The 26,295-nt window shown below is 37.3% G+C and overlaps 1 long non-coding RNA gene and 1 pseudogene across 1 annotated transcript in view; one reads left to right on the top strand and one right to left on the bottom strand.

Moving 5' to 3' along the window:
- LOC139043288 (uncharacterized) overlaps positions 1-26,295 on the top strand; it is a 54,897-nt gene that overhangs the window by 24,003 nt on the left and 4,599 nt on the right. The gene's annotated exons all lie outside the window — the stretch shown is intronic.
- LOC123284164 (centromere-associated protein E-like) overlaps positions 1-26,295 on the bottom strand; it is an 84,463-nt pseudogene that overhangs the window by 17,278 nt on the left and 40,890 nt on the right.

Genomic DNA, 26,295 nt, shown 5'->3' on the forward strand with positions numbered 1-26,295 from the left:
TTCTATTTCCGTGCAGGGAGTCACAGCCAATCCATACCCTCGTTACATCAAAGGCTGACTCACTCTGAAATTGCTTCTATCATCTTTTTACTTCCTATTCTTATGGGATGTACTTTTTGCTCTCATCATGAATGCCTTCTTGGCCTTACCTGTATCTTTCTTTGTGGCTTTATGGTAGTTCTGTGAGATGCGGATCCTAAATTAGTTGTGTTCTTGCTGGCACCCTGGACTCTCCTTGGTTCTGGACTACTGACCCCACACCACACCAAGTTATCAATTGCTATGCTCAGATGGTGGAAGAAGCCACATATCCATGCTGATCCACAGAGCAGAAATCTCTACTTTCTAACCACAAGTGAGCCCTCAATATTATGAGAAAAACACTGAATTATATGGAAATTATCTTATCCCAAACACTGGTTTTATGCTTTTCTTCATTGATTGTGGACCATTTTTTTTTATTTTAAAAGCTCATTTACTGTTTTGCTAGCTTGGGGTATTCGACAAATGGGATTCACTATCCACAGGAAAACCTTTTTTAAAAATGTTATCTACATTTCAATGTGATTTAAGTATAGTTTCCAGATGAAATTAAAGTGTCAGGAAAGAACTACCCAAACAAATGAAATATAAAACCAATCTTAGGAGCTATAATATTAATCTAGCTCCCTTTGCTCCAACTGCCTATATAACAAGCAACTTTCTGATTAATGACAATTTTACCAGGTGTATGAGGTAGAGATTACTTCAGAAAGCTGAATGAATCTTCTCATCAGTGGAAAGTAAAACAAATTAATAAAACTGATCTCAAGCAATCTTGGTTCATATGAATCTGTCCACAAGGGCTGGTCACCTTGGGAACAATGATACAAACCACATGTTTGAACCTCACAGTTGAAGGATCAGCACGTATGATAGCAACAGCACCGAGGTGAGAAGCACAAGGCCTCACTAATTAGTGGACTAGAGCTGTCTTTGGCTTGACCACAGGTGCTGCCCACAGCCCTGAAACAGGCTAGCATCTCACCTTGTTTGAGGATACTTGGGGGAAAAGGCTCAGGTCCTACGGAAGCGAGAAAGGACAGAGGAAAATGGCAAGATTTGAGGTTTCACCAGTGGAAATGGATTGTTATACTGCAACATTTTATTATCTTCTTTACAAGTTGATATATTTAATTACCTTAAGGAAGCAAAATGTGTTAGAGGAAGAACACATTTACAGTCACTCTTTTTCAAATAAAAAAATAAAGAAGCATATACAAATAAATGAAAGAAAATATACTTAAAATTAAGTTGCTCTAAGTCTTTTTAAGAATGAGGCAGAAAAGTTAAAGCAAACAAAAAAAAAGAATGAGCACAAAAAAAGTACTACTTACAATTATCTTTTTATTATAAAAGATATTGACTTCACAAATCCTATCATTTTCTTTCTGGATGCCATTTTTAAGCTTTTCTATATCAAAATGAGTATTCAACCACTCTTCCAAAAACTGGGTCATTTCTTTCCTATTACTCAGTACTTGTTGAAATTCCATCTTTATGCTGTGGAAGTCACATTCCGAAAAATCTTTGAGAATTTCCTGTGTGAAAAATAAGCATTGAATCTCCTGAATCTTAGGAAAGTTTTTATCTAAATATCAGACAAATATCATAAAAAGGGGAAAATAACCTTACTGAACTTTCACTTCTAATATTTTGAAGTAAACATAATTCTAATTTATCCTCATTATATTAGAAATATAATTCTAATTTAAATAATAAAATTTTGGCAGTATAGGCTATGTAACAGAGGCACATCTACAAATTCTGCCTTTTGGCATTTTTAAAACCTGTTCGAAACTATGAATCTGTGACAGTGTCTGAAGTGCTTCTGGATGCAGCTTTTCTGTGCATACAGCAGGCCTTGCATGCATACTGGGAACTGCAGGGGCCTCACACTGCTGGGTGAGAGCAGGACACTCCATGTGGGGTTGCTACAATACAAATGTCTGTGACTCCCAGTCACAGATCTAGGAAGTTTTAGAAGGCATTTGGAAACTTATTCTGGCCTTCCAAGAAATCCTACTTGCTGATATTAAGTCTACTTTTCTATATCTGTGTAGTTCTGAAAGGAGGCTAGTCTATGACTTGGCACTCTTTACATCTGGCCAGCTGTCATCCTGCAACCTATTTTTTTTCTCCCCAAAGCCCCAGTAGTACATAGTTGTATATCCTAGTTCTAGGTCCTTCTGGTTCTTCTCTGTGGGACACTGCCACAGCATGGCCTGACGAGCAGTGCCAGGTCCACGCCTAGGATCTGAATCAGCGAACCCCAGGCTGCCAAAGCAGAGCACAGGAACCCACTTGCTACGCCACCAGGCTGGCCCCTCTGCAAGCTGTTTTTAATTTCATAAATGAAAATGACTCTAAGCACATGAAGAGGTACCTTTCTATTTGATAAAAAGACTTAAAATCTAATTAAATCCATTTTAAATAAATCATACCTCAATATGTAGATCCATTTTCTGGCTCAACTGGAGGTCCCCTAATTCTCTGGATGGTACATCATCATCTTGTTGAAGATGCTGCATTTTACTTAGCAGTTCATTTTGCTTTTCCACTTCATCAATAAAAACCATTTCAAGTTTACTGATGGATTCATGTTGTTCTTCCTTTATCTTTGTAACATAGCTTAACACATACTTGCAGGAAAACATGAAACAAATTGGGAAATGAAACTTTTATCACGTTTAGAGGAAGTTCTAAACTCTCAAGACTAAGAGGTGGGGCGGCTTGTCTTGTTTGTCTCTATCCTCTGAGGAGTGAGGAAGAAGGGAAGAACCTCTCTCTATTCCCAAGTTTCTACTCTCAGCGTCTTCGGAGAGTGACTTCCAGACCTCTAGTTTCTTATTTCTGACTTCCTTCTGGAGCTACCTCAGGGATGTCCTACAGTTACCTCAGATTCAATATGTTTACAATGTAACATGATGCCTTTCCCTATAAACCCACCTTTTTCTATTGCCTCCTTTTGGTTAATTATATCACGCAGTTTTCCCAGTGAGATTCATTTCAACATCCTCTCCTGCCTATGTCAGCTGGGTGGCCAACGTGAGTGTGCCCTGCCTCAGGACTTACCTGTCAAGTGTGGCTTAAAGGGGACAAGAATTCGAATGCCCTGGTTCTATGGACCTCATGAATAAGTTCTGGATATCTGATTGTTAGGCTTTTGAAGACTATTAGAGCCTGAGGGGCAATCTACCTAGGTAGGGAAGATACCGCTTCCTACTTCCTCAACTTCCACCATTCCTTAACAATTTACAATCTGGCCTCTTTCCTAACCACTCAACTAAAACTGCTCTGACAAAGGTCACCAGTAAGCTCTATTGTCAACAATTGAGGGGATCTCTTCATTCATGTTCTGGCTGTCTGAAGCATCTGCCACTCTTGACCACTTCATCTTTGACACACTCTCCTCCACTGACTTGACCAATGGCACTTTTGCTCAGTTCTCTCTTATCTCTCTGACTTTTCCAACCTCAAACTCATGTGTTGCTCTCTTTTCTGCTACTGCCTCTTGAGAACTGATCTTTTCCAGAGTTCTCTTTTATCTTCACTCTATTATGCTTCTGGGTGGCCTCATTCACACCTGTTGTACTATCTATCACCAAATGCTGATGGATCCCACATCTTTATCTGTGGTCCTGATTTTTCTCCTGACAAACCTCAGATTCACAACTAAAAGCCTACTTGGTTTCTCTTCCTGGATGTTCCATTATAGGTATTTCTATCTCAAAACATCTCAAATTAAACACCAGATCTCTCCTCCTGCCTCACCTGCCTTCTCCCTTTCGTTTTTTCTTTCTATCAGTTAATGGCACCACTATCCACAAACCCGGCTAAGCCCAAATCCTGGGGCTCAGTCTGAACTTCCCTCCCCTCCCTCCACTGTCAAGCACATGGACCTACTATTGTAAACTGCCAAATATTTCTTTAACTTCTTTCATCCTTTCCATCCCTATGAATCCTTCCCCCATAGTACTGTCACCCATCACATCTCATCAGGACAATTGTAACTGCCTCTTGTCTCTTCTCTCTGCCACCAGGCTTATCATCCCCTGCAGACTCATTTCTTCTTTGTCTGTAGTGAAGTCTCTACAATGGCAACCCGATCACATTACTGCCACCACTTAAAATAACTGTCCAGTGACCCCTCCTCATCTCTAAAATGAACTCTAAGCTTTACTGCTTGAGCCCAGCTTCCAGTCCAGTCTTGTCTTCAACTTGTTCTCCAGGACATTGTCCACTACTGCACTTCTCACCTGTTCAAATGTCTGCCTCACCCACTGGACTAGGAGAGATTTAGCGGTTGCTCATCTCTGTCTCCCCAGCACCCTGACACATTGTTAAGGCCAAAGGCAGAGCTCAGGTTTTGTTGAATGAGCAGGTCCTAGATGCACTGAGGATCCTGCACATGCTATTCTCAGACCCATGCCATCTTTAATTCAGTAGCAAATGTACTAATTAGCAAATACACCAACTCCCAAAGCAGGACTTAAATATACTGGTTTGTAACTGAAATTAATGGCAATATTTACAAAGATATTACTAAAACAGGTGGTACCTTGAGTTTCTTCATGACTCTGTGGAACTCCATGGAACATCTCTGGTTGACAGTGAGAAGTTTCTGAATCTGTCTGGTTTGTGGATGTGGAAGTGAGAGGTTTGCTTTTACTCTAATTGAAAGCTCTCTTTGGGTTTCAATTTCCCTCTCCAAGTCAAGGCAGAGTCCATTTAAGCACTCATAATGACTATCCATCTCTGTGTATCTCTTCAGAAGCTCCTAAAGGCAGTGAGAATTCATTCAATTTAATAATTCATTCTACTTTAACAATAAGTAGTCCTAGCTCTGGAATTGTAACAAAATTTATGCTTTAACACTTTCTATAGGGCAGAAATAAATTGAGACTTTTGTGTATAAAAAACAAAAAGAAAATGTTATTGTCGATTTTGGATTATAGAAATAATTATAATCATTGTGGAAATTTAAGAAGTTTAAACTGTAGGGGAGGAAGATATTTCCTCTACACGCTCTAGGTCCTTCTGGCTGGACAGCGAATTAAATTCACATGAGACAGAATAACAGGAGAAAATTAAACAAAGCTTTATAACATGTATACATGGGAGAGACCCAGGAAAACTGAGCAACTCACCAAAATGGCGGAAGCTCTCACCTTAAATATCATCTTCAGCTAAAGACAAAGGAGGATGTTGTGGGTAGGGGGAGTCAGTATGGGAGGTTACCAGACAAGTACAGTAAACAAGAGTAAGGTTATTATGCAGATTTAAGTCCTTGCCTTCCGCATTGATAAGAGTTTCTAGAGGTAAGGTCATCCCCCTTCTTCCTGGTACAGAGAGGGAGACATCTTTACAGATGGAGATTTCCCTTACAAATGGAAATGTCTCTTACAAAGGGTAACTTCTACTTTTCAGAGTTTCTCTCATGTCTGCAGTTTTTGAAAGTAACCAGCCCAAAATAATCTTCATGCCAAAGAGATATATCTTGGGGTGGCCAATTCTAATCCTCTATAAAACAGCTATAACAAAGAAAACCAGAAACAACCATTGTTATCATTTTGATACATTTTCTTTTAGTCTTCCAAACATCCATGATTTGAATGAACATTTACAAAGTTGGAAGAGAAATTTGCATGAATTCAATCTAGTATGTATTGTAGCTCAAGGCTGAATGCTAGCTTCTGTTGACAATAGGTGGTGTGAGTGAGCAGATAAAACTGATGAGGATCAAGGATGCCTCAGGGAGAAAAGCCCAAGGCTTCCTGGCCTACATACCAATCTATATCATCCTCACAGAAGCATGGGACATCCTGACCTCATTCAATCTGATTCTTACCCAAAGTTATAAGACCACCTGATAACCAGACTCCACCTGCACTGATACTTTTTTTACCTAATTTTTCCTTTGTCTTGTAAAGAAGCAACTCACATACTTATGCCTTATAAATTTAGCCCTACCCTCAACCCATGTTTGCAGCTCTTCACTGCCCATAGGTCCTGTCCCCATGCTACTCCATGCTACTTCCTGAATAAAAGAGCACTACTGCCAGACCTTGAGAGTCCAAGAAATGTTTCTTTTGACTCCTCAGCTCACTGAGCCAGCATCAAAACGAGTGACAACAAATCACATGACCTACGTTCTATTATCTGCCTAGAATCTGAGATTTCTCACCTTTTATCAGAGTTAGAGTTCAGGTTCTAGCCCTGTCACTTCCTGACTGGGGAAATCCTTGAGCCATTCTCCCAACTACAAAATGAAGACTACAATAATTTCCACAAAGTTTTCTAGGGAATTAAGTAAAATGTTAGATAATATCTAAATATAACCTATAAAATACATACAGACACTATAAATTAAAGGAAATAAAATTACATTTGTAGAAATGCTTCTATACCCAAGTTTTAGACTTGGTTTCAAATCCTAATTTTACCAATTTACCAGCTGTGTGACCTTGGGCAATGACTAAACTTCCTCCTGGGCCTCAATTTCTTTGTTTATAAATGGAACAATAAACTCTGTCTCATGAGGTAAAGCACCCAGTCTAGTGCCTTGTGTATGGCAGACACCCATTAGGCCTAGGCCCAGCAGCTCAACTTTCTAGAGACCAGACAGGTGACAAGCTGGTCAGGGCACAGGTGGAAGAACACTTTACATTCAATCGGGTATTAACATATTTAGTTCAGGGTGCTAAACAATAGAGTAAGGGGCTTCTGACAATAATGAGCTCTCCTTTTAATAATTTAAGGAAAACCTAGATAGATGTTCATTAATCTGGGATGTTGGAGAGGGGATTCTTGCCTTTGGTCTTAGGAGGAATCACCTTATGGTTGGAGCAGCACTGTCTAGTCATTCATTTGTACTTTTAATAAATACATATTGAAGGCTGACTTCTGTCAGGACTGTGCTAAGTGATGCAGCCATAAACAACACACAGAAGTCTTTAGGGATCTTGTGTTCTAATAGGGGTGACAGTAAATCCTGTTGGCTTTACCCTCACTACATGTTCAGAATCCACACACTTCTCACTGCTTCCACTACTACCTCTCTGGGCCAAGCCATCACCATCTTCGCATGATTACTGAAATTAGTCTTTCAAATAGTCTTCCTGCTATCACTTAATTTTCAACACAACAATCAGAGCTATCCCTTTAAAATGTAAGTCAGACCATGTCTCTCTTGTGGTCAAAACTCTCCAGTGGATCCACATCTCGTTCAGAATAAAACCCAAAGTCTTTTAAAAGCCCCACAGCCTGCTTCCTCCTGTTAACTCTGACCTCGTTTCTCATTAGCTTTCCCCCTTGTTGATGTTGCTGGAGCCCACTAGGCAGCTTCTGCTTCAGGAGCTCTGTCCTTGCTGTTCTCCCTGCCTGTTCTGCTCTCCACCAGATACCTGTATGTCTCAACCATTGACTCCTTTCAGGTATCTGCTGAAATACCACCTTTCCAGTGAAGCCTCAAAGTCATAAACCCTACTGTTTTTTTTCAAAGATTGGCACCTGAGCTAACATCTGTTGCCAATCTTTTTTCTTCTTCTCCCCAAAGCCTCCCCAGTACATAATTGTATATTCTAGTTGTGAGTGCCTCTGGTTTTGCTATGTGGGATGCTGCCTCAGCGTGGCCTGACAAGCGGTGCCATGTCTGTGCCCAGGATCTGAACTGGGGAAACCCTGGGCTGCCGAAGCGGGAGCACAAACTTAACCACTTGGCCCCAGGGCCGGCCCCAAACCCCACTGTTTTGTTTGTGTATGTATGCATGTATGCACACACATATCTGTACTAGATTATGAAGTTTAGAAGAATACTGAGCATTATCTATTCATTCCATAGAGGTGCCTGTGACTCCACAGGCCTTTGGAAGGGCCCCAATATTTATTTGTAATTTGAACAGGGGCACTTACTTTTATCCTAAAGCACTTTTCTCTCAGGCTTTCTGTAAGGTGCTGTTTTCCATCACATAGCAACATTTTTTCATATTTTAATACCTCTTTGATGTTCTGTTGGTCCTGCTTGGATGGAAAGAAATAAACAAGGCTTCAGCTATAACTCCATTCATATATAATGTCTAATCATTTACTTTTTCAATTACACATTGTACATTATTTCAATAATGGAATCAAATATTATACTTGTAACACAAAAAAATGTAAAAAATGGTCAGAAAATGAATAATAGTATCATGAAGTCTTTTAGTGAGTAACCTCAACTCATTGGGGAAAAAAGTGGGAGAACCACATATTTTTTGGAGACAGAATCTGTTCCTGTAACGTTCATAGCTGCAAATTAGGTTTTAGATTTATCTCTGGTTCCTACTCTTCCAGATCTCTGCATTAGAATAATTATTGCCAACTAAACATGCTAGCACGACTGTCTGTACTGTCCATGGTGCTCCAAGCTCCATTCATATATTCTTCCCAGCACCTTGGACCAGAAAATTCATACCCTGCCTACATTTTGTATTTCTGACTACAAGTACAAAACAAAACATTTTCTCCCATTTGTTTATCTTATTTACTGCAGTACCCAGAAGACTAATTGTTCAATGATTATTGGTTGAATGAATTAAATCTCTTTATAAATTTAGTTAGGGTCCACATAAATATGATTCCCAAGTGTCTGATGTTTCTATTGAGATTGCAAATGATACTGTTTTCCACTTTATTCTTTCTTCACTATTGAAATATGAGAATGAAAAAGATTTTTATAGATTTCATAAACTTTCTTATTGATCTGAAGTTTACATTACTTTTTAGACGATTCAGTTCAATTTCTTTTTTTGTATTCATCTTGCCTTCTTCCCTTCTAATGTCACTAACAAGAGCCCACGTCTAACCCTATCAGGTAGAGATAGAGAGATGGGCTATTTAATCTTTTGTAAATCGAATCCTTCAACTATTTCTCCATTGAGAATAATGCTATTTCTTGGTTTAAAAACTCTTTTAAAATTTCATTAAAGAAAATAGTCTGCTTATTTAACAAATTTTTTCTTAAAAATAAAGAATTAAAATGGTATTTTCTGAAATAGATTTTAGCTTTTTTTAAAACTGTACTTGCCTGTTTGTGTGAAAAGTTATAGTAATAGTTTTCCCATTATCCTCCGTTTGTAGAAATTTCCCGGAAAAAAAAAGTAAAAACATTGCTACCCTTTTCAAAAAAGCTTGTTTCTTATAAATAGTTACTAGATAGGGGTAGATTCTGAACTCGCTCTAGCTATCATTTCTCTTAAGGTTTCTCTGAATTGGTCTCTTTCCATTTTTGAGAGACTTTTATGCTCCTTAGCTCATCTCTCTCCTTAGCTACAATTCTTATTTCTTCAAGGCTTTCATAAAGTTTCTTAGTCAAGTGTAAGTTATCCATTTCCACATTTTGCATAGATAAATTTTGGGCCTCAAACTGCTTCTTCAATCCTTCCGTTTCATTCATTTTTTAATGAGTTTTACTGACATCTTCTTTCACTTTAAGAAGTTGAAGCTCTTTTTTCTGAAGTTCTCGGATCTTGAGATAATTATAAAACAAGTTAGAATGCAAACAGAACTCCTTCAAGGACGGAAAATAGTCTATTTGTTACATACAAGCACATATCTATGTCTATATATCTATTTCTATCTCCTTGCTGAGTCTACAAATAATTTTGGACACAACTACTCCCAAAAGAATAAAACAACAATACCTTTTCCTGTAATTCATCTTTTGCCTTATTTAAATCCTTTTGAATATTTGAAATCTGGGTTGTCTTTTCTGAAACTCTCTCTCTGAATTTATCAATAGTTTCCTGGTGTTCTTTCAAATGCATACGAGCAATTTTCAGTTCTTGTTGTGTTTCCAGATCCTTTATTATTAGAAGAAATTGAGAAATATGATAATATAAAGGCACATTATCTTTTCTTAATGATGAACTAGTTAAAGTAAAAAAATGCATTCTCACAGTTAAAAACCACCAACACACCACCCCCAAATCAGAACAGTATGGAAGGATAGAGAGTACAGACCCTGTCCCTCACCTCGCCCATCCTAGTCCTGCTCCTTGTTGAACTGGCTGCTTGCTCTTCTCCTTTCAGACCCCTTGGACACCCTTCTAGATCAACGTCACAGAAAAAGTGTCCCATTCTTATGCTTAGTGTTCCCTTATACAGACAAACCCCACTTAGCCAGTGCCTTATGGCGGACACTTGGATTGCTTTTAGCTTTTGTTTACCACAAACAATGCTGCAGTGAATGCTGTTGTATTTCTGCCCAAATGTGTGAATATATTGGTTGGATAAATTCCTAGGAATGGAATTGCTGTAACAAACGTATATGCTGATAAATTTTTAATAAGATATTGTCAAACTGTCTCCCTAAAAGGCTCTAACATTTACTTTTTCACCAACAGTATCATTTATTTAAAAGAGAAGGAAGCTTCTTGTATTAAAAATATGTGTGCTGGACAGGAAGAAAGAGTATAACTCACTCTAGCTATGGTTTCTTGTAGGTTTGCCTTCAGTTGGTCTCTCTCCAGTTTGAGTGCCTCTTCCACTTTTCTTAGATTATCTCTTTCTTTCATTACAGATTTCATTTCTTCAAGATTTTCATGAAGTTTCTGAGCCAAGTTTAAGTTTTCCGTTTCTATTTTATCCAGAGTTAAACTTTGGGCCTTGAATTGTTTCTTCAATCGCTCTATCTCGGACATTTTTTTCTGTGTCTCACTGACATCTTCTTTTAACTTAAAAAGCTGATGTTCATTTGCCTTAAGTTCTTGGATCTTATCAAGATAATCATAAAATAACATGTCAGGATACAGATGGTTTTTAAGACAAGTATAAAGAATAGTTTCTAAATTGATTAAGACAATAGGCTTCTAATGTCACTCATTAATATTCTGCATAATTCCACACAGAATTTATTTTCTTTTGAGATTATATACGTAAGTGTATATATAATATACACACAAGTGTGTACATATGTACATATACACACAAGTGTACATATAGATACATATATATACTTGTGCATATATACACATGTATATAGATGCACTCATGTACATATACACATAAGTGCACTAATCTTAAGTGTATAGTTCAATTATTCTTGACATATGTTTACATCTATGTAATAACAACCCAGATTAAAATATAGAACATTTCTAGCACCCCAAAAAGTTCCTGTGTGCCCCCTTACTACAGCCAACCACTATCATGACCTTGGTCATCTTAGGTGACTTTGCCTGTTTTTGAACTTATAAACCACAAGGTGTAAATCCATTCTCCCAGTGAAAGGCATCTGAGTTGTTTTCAGTTTTCCACTATTATGATTAGAGCTGCTATGAACATTCTTGTACATATCTTTATGTGGAAGTATGCGTTCTTTTCTCTCAGGTACATACCTATAATCGCTGGGCCACAGGCATGTACATGTTCAGTGTCAGTAAACACTGCCAACGTGTCTTCCAATGTGGCTAAACTATTTCATATCCCCAGAGGATTATAGGCACAAATAAGTCAGACAGCCAATCAAATAACCCTCCCCTCCCCCCATACCTTTTCTTGTAATTTAGTGTTTGAATTTTCTAAATCCATCTGCATATTTGATATTTCATCTGTCTTCTCAGAAACAATCCCTCTGAGTTTATCAATAATTTCCTGGTGCTCCTTCAGATGCATGTGAGCAATTCTTAGTTCCTCTTGTTTTTCCAGATTCTTCATCATTAGAGAAATTTTGAGAACAGTGACATATCTTAATGTTAAAATGTTAGTATTTTTTTAATGAAAATAACATATTTTCTTAGTAAAAATAATAAAACTATTACTTCTTACTCTGTATTTTTGTTGTTAGAAAGTGATAAGCTTTTCCTCCCTGTCCCCACCTCCCACAGCCTGCTTCCACTTTCCAGAGGCAAACATGTTATATGTGCACTATTCTACAGCTTGCTTTTCCTCCTAAGAGTCATTCTGGGCTTTCCATATTAGGACGGTCAAATCTATTCCATTCTTTTATTAGGTGTTGCATAGTATTCTGACATATTGCTCTTGTTTACCCAGTTTCCTTCTGATGGACATTCAGATTGTATCCCATTTTTTATTACAAATTGCTACAATGAACAACACTGTGGTGTATATATGTGTATGTATATATATATATTTCTTTATCTTAACAATTGATTAAGTATACATGTAGGATAAAGTCTATGAAGAAAATATTGCTTACAGAATTTACAATTTTCAAGAACAATACCAAGTTACGTGCCTAAAAGTTTCTATCAGTTCACTCACACCAGCAGCACCATCATGTGAAAGCAGGGCTCACTGCTGTCAGCAAAGCCCACGCTTCCTCACAAGGGAGGGAAGGAGTATCGCTTACTGTAGCTTCCGTCTCTTGCAGGCTTTCCCTGAGCTGCTCTCGCTCCGTTCTGAGGGTTTCCTCCACTCTTCTGAGGCCATCTCTTTCCTTAGCAACAAGTTTTATTTCTTCAAGGTTCTCAAGATGTTTCTGAGTCAATTTGAACTTCTCTGTTTCTATAGTTTCCAGAGTTGAATTCTGGGCCTCTAATTGCTTCTTCAATTGCTCTGTTTGATGCATATTTTCCTTGAGATCATTTTTTGCCTTAAGAAGTTGATGTTCTTTCTCCTGAAGTTCTTGGATCTTGAGATAAGCATACAATAAATTATGATATAGATAGATTTGATAAAAAGCTAAATAATAGTTTCTAAATTAATAGGCAAATCTTTACTTGTCTCCAATTTTAGGCTAACTCATATCTTGTTTCTTTACACAAAAGACCTGATTCAAACTCTCAGCTACTCAGATAACAACTTTAAAAAAATACCTGTGCTTTTAAGGCAGTATTTGTGTTTTCTAAATGTATTTGCATATTTAATATTTCATCTGTCTTCTCTGAAACAACTTCTCTGAGTTTATCAATAGTTTCTTGGTGTTCTTTCAGATGCATGTGAGCAATTTTGAGTTCTTCTTGTTTTTCCAGGTCCTTTATTTTAGAGACAGAAAAACAGTACATTCAGAGTAATACAATTCAAACAGTATGTAGAAAGCTACAGGGTAAGAAGATTACCCTCCCTCCCTACTCCTCCCAGTCCTTATCCTCTAAGTTACTTTTAGGAGTCAATACATGCTAAATACACCACTCCACAACTCACCCTTGTCCCCAACAGGATGCTGCCAGATCAGTGCCGTGCTGCACCGCACCCTCTATCTGTTCCCGGATTCTACGGTCCAAATGTGCTGCACTATTTAATTAGGTTGCTACTAATGCACAGTTAGAATTTTTCCTATTTTTTTGTTAGCTTTATTTTGTTATTGCAACTTGCTGCCATGACTATCCTTCTACAAATATCCTTGACAATTGTGCTAATGTGTGCAGGATAAATAGCTACAACTGTACTTTTTGGGTCAACGAATAAACTCACAGAAATATTTGGAAGATATTACCAAATGTGCCCCCTCCAGCTTTCCCCAACGTTGGACCAATTTTACACTCCCACCAACCCTACTGCCCACGGCTCTTGTAGGACAAAATGTCCTATTTACTATATGGGGAAAGATGGTAACTCACTCTGGTTATGGTCTCTCTGAGGTTTTCCTTGAGCTGGTCTCTCTCTACTTTGAGGGTCTCCTCCACACTCCTAAGGTCATCTCTTTCTTTTGTAACACATCTCATTTCTTCAAGGTTTTCTTGGAGTCTCTGAGTTAACCTTACGTTCTCCATTTCTATATTTTCCAGAGTTGACTTTTGAGCCTCAGATTGCTTCTTCAAGTATTCCATTTCACACATTTTTTCCTGAATCTCACTGACAACTTTCATCTTAAGAAGCTGATATTCTTCTTCCTGAAGTTCTTGAATCTGAGAAAATCATAAAACAAGTTAGGACACAGGCAGAGATCTTTAGGAAAAAGACAATTGTTACTACATTAAGGTAATCACTTTTGAGGCCGCCCCCATGGCTGAGTGGGTAAGTTTGCATGCTCTGCTTTGGCAGCCCAGGGTTGCAGCAGTTCGGATCCTGGGCCCAGACATGGCACCACTCACCAAGCCATGCTGAGGTGGCGTCCCACAGAGCACAACCAGAAGGACCTACTACAACTAGAATATACAACGGTGTACTGGGGGGCTTTGGGGAGAAGGAGGAGGGAAAAAAAAAGGAAAGAAGATTGACAATAGATGTTAGCTCAGGTGCCAATCTTTAAAAAAAAAAAAAAAGGTAATCACTTTTACATTTTAGTCCACTGTATGTACTGTTTTCTTCCACAGGGATCTGAGGTACACTACAATCAGACATCATTCCCCAACTTAACAAAACAAGACCTACCTTTTCCTGTAATTCAGCATCTGAATTTTCTAAATCTCTCTGAATATTTGCTCCTTGATCTGTCTTCTCTGAAACATTCCTTGTACTAATGGTTTCTTGGTACTCCTTCAGAAGAACATAAGTAATTTTCAGTTCCTCTTTCATTTTTTGTCCCTTTATCATCAGAAGAAAATTAGTAAAACTTAATAGTGAACATCTTTGTCAGCACCTTAACCCCATTTTTATATCCAAAAAACGTTAGAAGAAGGAAACTTACTTCAGCTACAATTTCTTTAATGTTTTCTTTGAGTTGGTCTCTCTCCATTTGAAGGGCCTCTTGTACCCTTTTCAGTTCATCCCTTTCCTTCATTATAACTTTTATTTCTTCTTGACTTTCCTGAAGTCTCTCAGTCAACTCAAGCCTCTCGCCTTCTATACTTCGTAGGGACAACTCTTCAGCTTTGAGTTGCTCCTTTAATTGTTCCAGTTCACTCATTTTTTCCTGAGTCTCACTGTTTTCTTCGATGCTAATAAACTGTTCCTGTTCCTCATGAAACTCTTGGATCTTAAAATAATGATAAAATAAGTTAAGTAGCCAAAATACACACATACATAAAACATGTGTGTTTATGTGTGTGTGTGTGTGTGTGTGTCTGTGTGTATATAATATATATATTTTTTTGGGGGGGTAGATTAGCCCTGAGCTAACATCTGCCACCAATCCTCCTCTTTTTGCTGAGGAACACTGGCCCTGAGCTAACATCCATGCCCATCTTCCTCTACTTTATATGTGGGACACATGCCACAGAACATAACCGCTGAACCACCAGGCTGGCCTCTGTATGCATATATATATATTTTTTTTTTAAAGGAAAAAACCCAGGATGCTTTCCACAACAATTGAGAATGTACACAGTAACCTGTGCAATTCAGTTAGGTACCTTCCTCAGGTTTTCTCCCACTGTTCCTTCACCCCCAATTTACCTTTTTCTGTAATTCTTCATTGTTTGTTTCTAATTCCTTTTGAGAGGTCGACAGTTCGGTTCCTCTCTCTGAAAGATTCTCTCTCAGCTTAGCAATAGTTTCCTCCTGTTCTTTCAGGTGACCACGAGCAAATCCAAGTTCCTCTTCACTTTCTAGGTGCTTTATTATTAAAGGAAATTGTAAGAAATGTATAGAAACACTATAACCACGACATTTTAACTCCTTTTTCCAAAGGTTTAGTTTTTAGGAAAATATTTGCTCCCAAACTATTTAAAAACCACACACATGGGGAAAAGGGTGAGACTTACTTTAGCCATTATTTCTCTGTTTCCTTTGAGTTGGTCACTTTCTGACAGAATAACTTCTTGCAGCCTCTGTTGGTCATCTCTCTCCTTGGCTACAGAGTTCATGTCATCGCGACTGTCCTGAAGTCTCTCAGACCACCTGAGCTTTTCCACCTCTGTTCTTAGTAGTGCTGACTCTCGGGCTTGGAGTTGCTCCTTCAATTGCTCCATCTCACTCACTATTTTCTTAGTCTCATTGTCTTCTTCTTTCATATTGCAGGACTCTTCTTGTTTGTCTTGAGCCTCTTGGATCTTAAGAGAATCACAACACAATTGATATCCAAAGATACTTTATTTTATTTTAGAGGAAAAGAAATCAGGATATTTTCTAAAACAATTAAGTCAGGATTCAATGGCTCATTTATAGAGCAATCTTTCTACTCTTCCATCATTCAGATATTTAACATTTATTTATTGAGGGCTCACTGTGTTATCAGTACCCTACTAGAGGCTGGAGATAAAATAGTAAATGAGACTTATACGATCTCTGCTTTTTTGAGACTTATACTTTAGGGAGAAAGACATTATGCCAAATCTTACCAAACAGATGTGCTGGGTTCTCCCAGGGTATTAAGAACAAACCTAACCCACTGTGAGTGGTGAGGAAGGACTTCCTAGGGGATGGAAATCTTCAGCTGAGATCTGAAGGATGAGAGCCATGGTTAGGCAAAGGAGGGTATGGAAATACTGCACGTAGGGAGACCAGAACATGTGAAAGCCATGAGATGAGGAAGAGCAGTAGACTGGAGTTGCAGGAATCTGAGCAGGAGGAGAGGGAGCTGAAATAAGGCCAGAGACCAGCCAGGTCTGTGATCCAGGGCCTCACAGGCCATATGAGGGATTCTGGTCTTCGTTTCAAGAGTAACAATAAGCTATTAAACGGCTTTAAGAAGAAAAGATCACTTGGGTTCCGAATGGGGAATGAATTAGAGAAGAATAAGAATGAATGTGGGGAACCAGTTAGGAGGAGATTGCAGAAAGCCAGGGAAAGAAAGAATAGTGGCTCAGATTCGGGTGTTGGCCATGTGGAGAGGAAAGAGGATTTCACACAAACACACCTTAAAATCAACAAGGTTTGGTCTTGGATTAGAGAGTGAGCAAGGAGGAACGGACACTAGTAGGGATGACAGCCAGACTTCTGACTGAAGCCTTGAGGAAGAAGGTAGCGCTTTACGAGATGTGGAGGAATAGATTTAAAGAAGGGTTGAAAATAGCTTTGTTCGCTTTATCCTTTCCTATAATTTAGCCTTGCTTTTTCTAAAAAATTTTGAATATTTAAGAAAATAGCTGTCTTCTCTGAAACATTTTCTCTCAGTTTCAATAGTTTCTTAGCATTTATGAGCAATTTTTAGTTGCTTTGTTTCCAATCACTTCATAATTAAGAGACATTTAAACAAAATTGGTAGTAACATAACTATAACACAAATGCCCCCTTTCCCAAAGACTTGATTCTTATAAAACACTTAAATAGGAGGAAAGGATGAAACTTACTTTAGCCAAAGCTTCTCTAAAGTCTTCTTTCAGCTGTTCCTGTTCAACTTGAAGAGCTTCTTTTACCATTTTAAGGTTATCTCTTTCCTCAGTTAGAGATTTTATTTCTTCAGGACTTTTGACGAGTTTCTCAGTCAGCCTGAGCCTTTCCGTTTCCGTGCTTGCCAGTGTTGTTGAATCCTTGGTTTTGGACTCATCTTTCACTAGCTCCAGTTCATCCATCGTTTCCTGAGTATCACTGACTTCTTCCACATTAAGAAGTAGCTCCTGTTCCTCATGAAGCACTGGGATCTTTTGAGATTCATAAAATACCAAAGTTATTATCTGGAGAGTATTATCATAACTTTTCTTTCCAGAGCAATGAAAGTGATCTTGAACCCTCATGGCCTATTACAATTACAAACTCCTATTTATTCATTTTCCTTTGATTCCTACTAAAGCTACTCATGACTGTTCTGCCAGTCATATTGTCATAGTTTTCTTTTTCTCCAGCTTACATCCAAAGTGAACTAATCCTTGCACTTTCCCAACAAATTGTTAATTCGGTCAGTTGCATGCTTCTCCATTTTTCTATACTAGTTTCCAAATGCTACAGGAGAAAAAAAGTCATAGTTGAACAGATTATATACCAATAAATGACTGGTTCTCATTCTCAAATGAGCTCCAATGCTACTTCTCAATTTTTTTATGCATAGATTGGTTCCCCTTTCCCATGATCATTAGTGATACCACATAAGTTTGCATGTCATATTTCTGCATTTAACATACTGGAATTGAAGGATTTTTTTTACTAGGGGAGAAAGAACAATGTCTTATTCAGAGCCATAGTCTCAATGTCTGGCACATAGGCTTTTAACAGGTTGGTCCAGTTATCCCAGTGTTTCATTTTCTCCATAGTATTTGTCATCATCTCAAGTGATCTCATTCAGTTGGTTGCTTATTTATCAGTTACCTCTTTCCACTACAGAGTAAGCTCCATGATCACAGAGATTTTGTCCACCTTGTTGCCATTTTACTTGTATAACCCAGGGATGTGTCTGCCACAGCAGATACTCAACAAATAATATCCAGTAAATCAATAAACCAGACTTCAGTCACTACTTACTGCTTATCTTTCCTTCAAAGGAGAAAGAAAGGAAGAAAAGACAAACCTCTTCTTCTAATTCAGTACTGGATTTTTCCAGGTTCTTCTGAATATTTATTATTTGAGCTGTCTTCTCAGAAACATTTCTTCTTAGTTCATCAATAGTTTCTTGGTGTTCTTTTAGATGCATGTGAGCAATTTTGAGTTCTTCTTTTGTTTCCAGACCCTTTATTAGCATGTGAAGTTTAAAGAATATTTTAACAACATCATCTCAACACTGCCCCCCTTCCCAATTGGCTCAGTTTTAAGGAAACACAACAGATGAAGAAAAGGGTCTAACTGACCTTAACTTCAATTCTTCTTATGTATTCTTTAAGTTTCTCTCTCTCTACTTCAAAGGACTCTTGTAATTTCTGTAGATCATTTCTTTCTTTGGTTATGGATTTTATGTCCTCATAATTTTCACGGAGTTTCTGAGCCAACTCTAGCCTCTCCATTTTCATACGTTCCAACGTTAATTCTCGGTTCCTTAATTCATTCTTTATATTCTCCACGTCATTCATCTTTTCCTGCATCTTACTCATCTCTTCTTGTACACTAAGAAGTTGTTGCTGTTTTTCTTGGAGTTGTTGGCTCTTAAGAAATAAAGTTTTTATTATTACCATTTTGCCATATTATCTTAAAATTCTTATGTAAAATGTACTTTGCCAAACTGAGAGAATCATTATCACAGCTCTGCACACTACCCTAGTGGAAACAGACAAGCAGCACTGAAAGTAAAGCAGCTTCTAGGCATAGTGTCTGTACTGGGCTGAAGAGGGTCCCACCCAAAATTCAAGTCTACCCAGAACCTCAATGTGATCCGATTTGGAAAGAGGGTTTTTGCAGATGTAATTAGTTAAGGATTGAGAAGATACCCTACTGGACTAGGGTTGGGCCCTAAATCCAATGAGAATGTCCTCATAAGAGACGGGAAAGGACGCACAGAGACACAGAGAAGATCCTGTGAAGATGGAGACAGAGATTGAAGTGATGCAGCTACAGAACAAGGACTATCGAAGACAGCGGGAGCCAAGGATAGCACGAGGCAAGGAAGGACTCTTCTCTAGAGCCTTCAGAAGAAGCATGGTCCTCCGACACCATGATTTTGGAATTCGAGAATCTAGAAATGTGACAGAATAAATTTCCATTGTTTTTATGCCAGCAAGTTTATGATAATTTGACACAGAAGTCCTAAGAAACTAACATAGTGTCACTTGGTTAATCAAGGAGGCAAAGTAAAAATGCGAAAAATTTAAAAAGAAAAGAGACTGACTAAATATATAGATGTACCTGGCAAATAAACTGTAATTCCTCATCTCTTAAAACCTTTTTGGATAATTTATTTTTAGTTCCAATAAGGTCTTTAGGGGATGGCCCACACAAACACTGAGGCATTAACTTTTACATAAGCCTATTGATATCACCTCTTTGGGAGGAGTATGAAATAGACAGGAGGTTTTAGTAAATTCAATTAGGTTATAGTGAAAGGGATGAGAATTAAGAGAACATATATTAGGAAAAAAACATTCCACAGAAGCACAATGGAAACACTACGCTATTTATAATGCATGTAGCACTGTTCTTAGGATAAACAGAAAGATATCAGTGGGTCCATTTTAGAATTACTAGAGCAGTACAATTGTTCTAACAGTCTTAGCTCTTACACAATTATATTACAACAGCACCTTACTTCTAAAAAAGAAATAATTCAGGAACTTGCAAACATCTAAGAGATGGTAATAGTGACAAATCTTAGAGTTTAGAGAATGACTAATATAGCTCTATATAAGGGCAGGAGCTTTGTTTTACTGACTAATGTATATCAAGTGCCCAGAACAGTGCCTGGCCCACGGTAATGCTCAATAAATATTTGATGAATGAATGAATACATCATGAGTAGTTTAGATGAACCAAGGCCCCCTCTCATTGAAAGACTCTAGGATAATATAATACACACAAAAGAGGTTAGCTAAGATCCTAGTGTGAGTTCAAACTGTCCAAAATATTAGCATTGAGAGCTGTTCATTTGGGAGGTACATTCTATTTCTGGAATTTAGGTCTATTAGAACCAAAATTTATCACCAAAAAAAAAAGTTTAGTCAGGAAATATGGCCAGGAAGATAACTTTAAAAATTCACCTTTTCCTTTAGCTTTTCTTCAACTTCTGCCAGTTTCTCACAGGTCCTAGAAAGCTCTTTCTCTTTCTTTATGGTACAGTTCTTTTCTTGTGCAACTATCTCTTGTTGCTTTTTAAGTTCACCTCTAAGAATTCTTAATTCTTCCTGGTTTTCAATGGTCTAGAATTTTTAAAAAGTTGAGATTAAATGACACTAGCTTACATTTAGGAAATCAGGTAAAAATCAGCATTTACCTCAGCCTGAAAATGGAGAAATCATGGCAAACTATATTGGAAAAGACTAACTTAAAAAGAAAGTGAGTCTATTTTGATCATGTAAATGCCAAGAATCTGCTTTCTTATGCTGTTTCTTTATTGCTCAACTTACATTCCTACCACGAGAATTAGAACTGGATTTAGTATTCCATCATAAGAGGTTTGCTTGTTTTCTACCCTGAAGCCAAAAGAGACTGTTTCTAAGCTTTCATCGATAGACGATGAGACTGCAGGTTATAGGCTTTTCATATGCTGGGATGGCTTTGATTTTGAGCAAGCTCAAAACAGCAGCCGTCCTTTGCTAGCATGAATTGGACTAATCTTAGTTATTATGCTTAAAGAGTGACATTCTCAAGTATCAAGACCAAAAAACATTACAAGACAGATACCGAGAAGAAAATACAACTTTTGTCTGTACTCTTATTTACATTCAGCTCTTTGACCAAACAGACAATCCTAAGAAACATGGAAAATTACACAAAAGGTCAGGGTCTACTGTGATCCATAGCAAACTTCTGAAAATATTAATTTCAATCTATTACACATTAGATTGCCCCCACATATAGAAACAAAAACTAAAGTAGGTTTGAAAATATTGGCAAACATTAACAACAATTAAACATGAAATTTAAGAAAAATTACAACAGCATAAATAAAATAGAAACACTTAGGAACCAATTAACAAAATATGTCCAAGATCTGTACATTGAAATCTATACAACACATCACTGAGAGAACAGTTTATAGAAAGATACACAATAAGCACATAAAAAGATGCTCAACATCTTTAGTCATTAGGGAAAGGCAAATCAAAACAAGGTTACACCCAATAGAAATGGCTAAAATTAAAAACACCAATAATATGAAGTGTTGGTGGGGATGTGGAGCCATCAGAATTCTCTTAATGTGCTGATGAGAATGTAAAACGGTGCAACTATACTTTGGAAATCAGCCTAGTAAATTCTTACCAAGCTAAACATACATCTCCCTATGACCCAGCTATTTCACTTAGATCCATACTCTAGAGAAATAAAAAATATATGTTCATAAAAACATTTGTATGAGAATGTTTATAGCAGCTTTATTCAAAATACCCAAATAGTAGAGATAACTCAAATTTCCATCAATATAGGAGAAAGGCTAAACAAATTGTGGCCTATTCATACACTGGAAGACTACCAAGCAGTAAAAAGGAGTGTAGAAAGAAGTGAGACAAAAGAGCACATGCAGTGTGATTCTATTTGTGTGAACTTCTAGAAGAGACAGTGAGCTGAGGTGGAAAACATCAGGACAGTGACTATGTGGGGCAGAGGATGAGATCAGGATTGCCTGGGTGGAGGTGGGAGGGAACTTGCTGGGGTGGAGAGAACACAAGTAGAGACATTTGTCAAAAGTCATCACACTGGACACTCACATCAGATACATTTATTGCATGTAAATTATACCTCAATAAAGTTGTAAAAATCTAAAACATACAAAGACAAAAACACATTGCTGAATCTCACCATTCCAATACTGTCCCTCAGGTCAGTCTTCAGTTGCTCCTTTTCTGCAGTAACCCTCTCTAACATTTGTCGCAGTGCTGTTTTCTCCTGTATTAAAGAAAATATCTTTCTCTGTTGTTCAGTTAGCTCATTATCAACATCTGCAATCAGCACTTGGGTTTTTTTGGCTTCCAAACTCTGCTTTTTATCTATGCCAACCATCTAAAATATTAATACATTAGAGAAGAATTTCTTAGTAACAGTTTTAATAATAAAAATAGCCAAACTTCTATTACTTATTATGTACCAGGCACTATTTTCACATAGTGACACATTTAATCTTCCCCATAACCTTACAAGGTAGGCACTATTACTATCTCCGTTTGACAGGCAAGGAAACTGAATCCCAGAGAGTGTAGGTCACTTGCCCAAGGTCACTCAGAGAAGTTATCAGGCTTTGAATCCAAGTGGTCTGGTTCCAGAGCTCGTGCTCTTGTGCCTGTTCACTGGTAAGAGCTATGTGGACAGCTATAGATAATTCACAACTATCTTCATGTATGATGGGTTAACCTGACTTTATGAAGGAGTAAGCCAGCTTAAACTCTCCCTCTTTATTTCTTTCCTTCAAAAGCTGGAAACCATAACTTATGCCCTACTACTAACAAATCTTTATTTTCAGAGTTTTATTATAGATAAGAGGGCAAAAGAGTTTTGTTAGAAACATATTTCATATTATAGTAGCATAATTCACCTTTTCATATTTTTCATATACTGCTTGAGAAAAGCATGTTATATAAATCCATTTATCCATAAATAAGTCTTAACCAAAGGTAACCTGATACATGGACTCCTTGGTAAAAGGAGACAAAGATTGATGTTACCAGTATGAAATTAGGGTATCACCATATAATCCTATACTAGCCCAGTAAAAACACTCAGCTGAATATTGGTCACAGATGTTTAAAAAGTTTTTGTAATAATCTATATTTAATTAGAAAAAAAAGAACAAGAAAAAAAATCATCCAATGACACCAACTTCACACAACCACTATTAGAATTTGGGAATATTTCCTTCCAGAGTTTCTTCTATTAAAAGAATTTTTTTAACATTGCAATTATGACTACTTTACATATAAGATCCTTTTTAGTTTTTCTTTCCCACTTAGATTAGATGATATGCATTTTCCCATGCTGTTACATAATCTCCAAATTATAATTTTTAGTAGTTGCTCAATTCTCTAGAGTGGATACAGACAAACCATATTTCATTTGGTTAGCCCCTTCTTTTTGGCAATCTGCATGAGCTTCTACAAGGATGAGCAGAGAGCTAACTACAACTACAGGAGAAATTAAGGCAGGAACACAGAGTCTTTGGGATTAGTCAGTCAGCTACTATAATTCAGAATCTTGCATCTTTACTCCTAAATATGGAAATGTACACAAAACAAAGCAGATTGAGACAAAGTGCAAAACTGAACTCAGCCTAGAAAGTATTCCAGCTACCATGGTTATGAGCAAATCTAATAGGTCTAATTATTAAATAAGGAAAAAAATTGTGTCCTTTATATGAGAATAAGCCTACTAATCACAAAGTTTAAAATTTCTGTTGAGACACACTAGAGAAACTCATTTCCAGAGAGAGACACATCAAGCAGGATTGAAAATGGGCACTCCTAGAGGCTTCATGATAGACCTACTAGGCTATCATAGGCTGCCCTCTGGTGCTCTGATAAACAGATTTATCTGGAAATCCCTAGACCCACTGCTTTATCCTCATGGGTGATTCCAGCATGAACACGATTTCACAAGACCAAGCTCACCTCAGCATTGCATCCCAGATTTCAGAAACCCTGATGAACAGAATGGCCCAGGAGAATTTCCAGTTAGACCCTTTTATCAACACAGATGATTCCAGCATGAACTTAATACCACAGACTGGCTGGTCCGGTGAGTGTAACTCTCCTTTTCCCTCACTCCGCCTCTACTGCTCCTTCTCATGGGGCCCTGTGACTGCATTTTGCATTTGTTTAAAAGCGGCTACTGACTGTGCATTTATTTTCAAAAAACTATTGAAAAACCTTTCCCCTTATAAAAGTGGAAGTCATAAATTTTAAATCAAGGTCAAGTGCCTTTGGCCCATAGTTGACCCAAAATATAGATAAACTGAGAATACAAGATACAGAGCAAGTGAAAATGCTTTCTAGGAAAGAATGACTGAAGCATAGGGAGAGAGGAAGAGAAAGCTCCTTTTCCAAGGCAGGAATATTGTACCCCAGAGTAAATGGGAAAAAAGAAGCTCATTATATAGAGTAATAGTATATAAAGGTATATAGAGGTTTCTTTACATAAGTTGGATCTTACTGAATTGTTCTTTAGTATGTATCTGTTTTTATTTAATAATGTATCCTGGAAATTTTCCAATTGTAGATAATGTCTACTTTAAAGAAATTCCATGACTATACAAAACTCTATTACATTTCTATACATTAACAATAAACAATTAAAAAAGGAAATAGAGAAAACAATCCATTTACAAAAGCATCAAAAAGAATAAAATATTAAGGAATAAACTTAACCAAGATGGCAAAGGCTTGTACAATGAAAACTACAAAATGTATCTGAAATACATTAAAGACACAAATAAATGGAAAGACGTCTCATGTTCACAGATTGGAAGACTTAATATTGTTAAGAAGTCAATGCTACCCAAAGCGATCTACAAATTTAATGCAATCCCTATAAAATCCTAATAGTGTTTTGCAGAAATAGAAAAATCCACCCTGAAATTCATATGGAATCTCAAGGGACTCCAAACAGGCAAAACAATCTTGAAAAAAGAACAGAGCTGAGGGTCTCACACACCCTGATTTCAAAACTTACTACAAAGTTATAGTAATCAAAACAGCTCAGTACTGGCATAAAGACAGATATATAGACCAATGAAATAGAAAACAGAGCCCAGAAATAAACCTTTGCATATGGTCAAATGATCTTTAACAAGGATGTCAAGACCATTCAATCATAAAGGATGGTATCTTCAACAAATGGTGTTGGGAAAACTGGATATCTCATGCAGAAGAAAGAAGTTGGGCCCTTACTTTACATCATATAAAAAAGTTAACTCAAAGTAGATCAAAGACCTAACCATAAGAACTAAAACTGTAAGATGCTTAGAAGAAAACATGGGAGAAAAACTTCATAAAGTGGATCTTGCCAATGATTTCTTGGATATGACACCAAAAGCACAGACAACAAAAGCAAAAAGAGATAAACTGGACTACATAAAAACTACAAATTTCTGTGCACCAAAGGACACAATCAACAGAGTGAAAAGGCAACCTAGGAATGGGAGAAAATATATGCAAGTCACACAATTGATAAAGGGTTAATATCCAGACTATATAAAGAATGTCTAAAATTCAACAACAAAAACCAAACAATCCAATTTAAAAATGAGTAAAGACTTGAACAGACATTTCTGTAAAGATATACAAATAGCCTACAAGCACATGAAAAGATGCTCAACATTACTAGTCATTAGGGAAATGCAAATAAAAACCACAATGAGATATCATCTCACACTTATTAGGATAGCTACTGTGAAAAAAGGAGAAAATAATACGTGTTGGTGAGAACTTGGAGAAATTGGAACCCTTATGCACTGCTGGTGGGAATGTAAAATGGTACAGCCATGATGGAAAACAGTATGACAGTTCCTCAAAAGATAAAAAATATGATCCAGTAAATCTGACATCCAAAAGAATTGAAAGCAGGGTCTCAGAGAGATATTTGTACACCATGTTCATAGCAGCATTATTCCCAACAGCAAAAAGGTGAAAGCAATCTTCAGTGCCCATTAATGGGTGAATGGTTAAACAAAATGTAGTATATACATACAATGGAATATTATTCAGCCCTAAAAAGGAAGGAATTTCTGATGTATGCTGCAACATAGAGGAACCTTGAGGACACTATGCTAAATGAAATAAGCCAGTCAAAAAAAGACAACATACTGCATGATTCCGCTTATGTGAGGTACCTAGAGTAGCCAAATTAAGAGAGATAGAAAGTGGAAAAGTGGTTGCTAGGGGCTAGAGGAGGGAGGGAATGAGGAATTGTTTAGTGGGTATAGAGTTTCAG

This window comes from Equus asinus, unplaced genomic scaffold (assembly GCF_041296235.1).
Source record: "Equus asinus isolate D_3611 breed Donkey unplaced genomic scaffold, EquAss-T2T_v2 contig_197, whole genome shotgun sequence".
Lineage (NCBI taxonomy): Eukaryota > Metazoa > Chordata > Mammalia > Perissodactyla > Equidae > Equus > Equus asinus.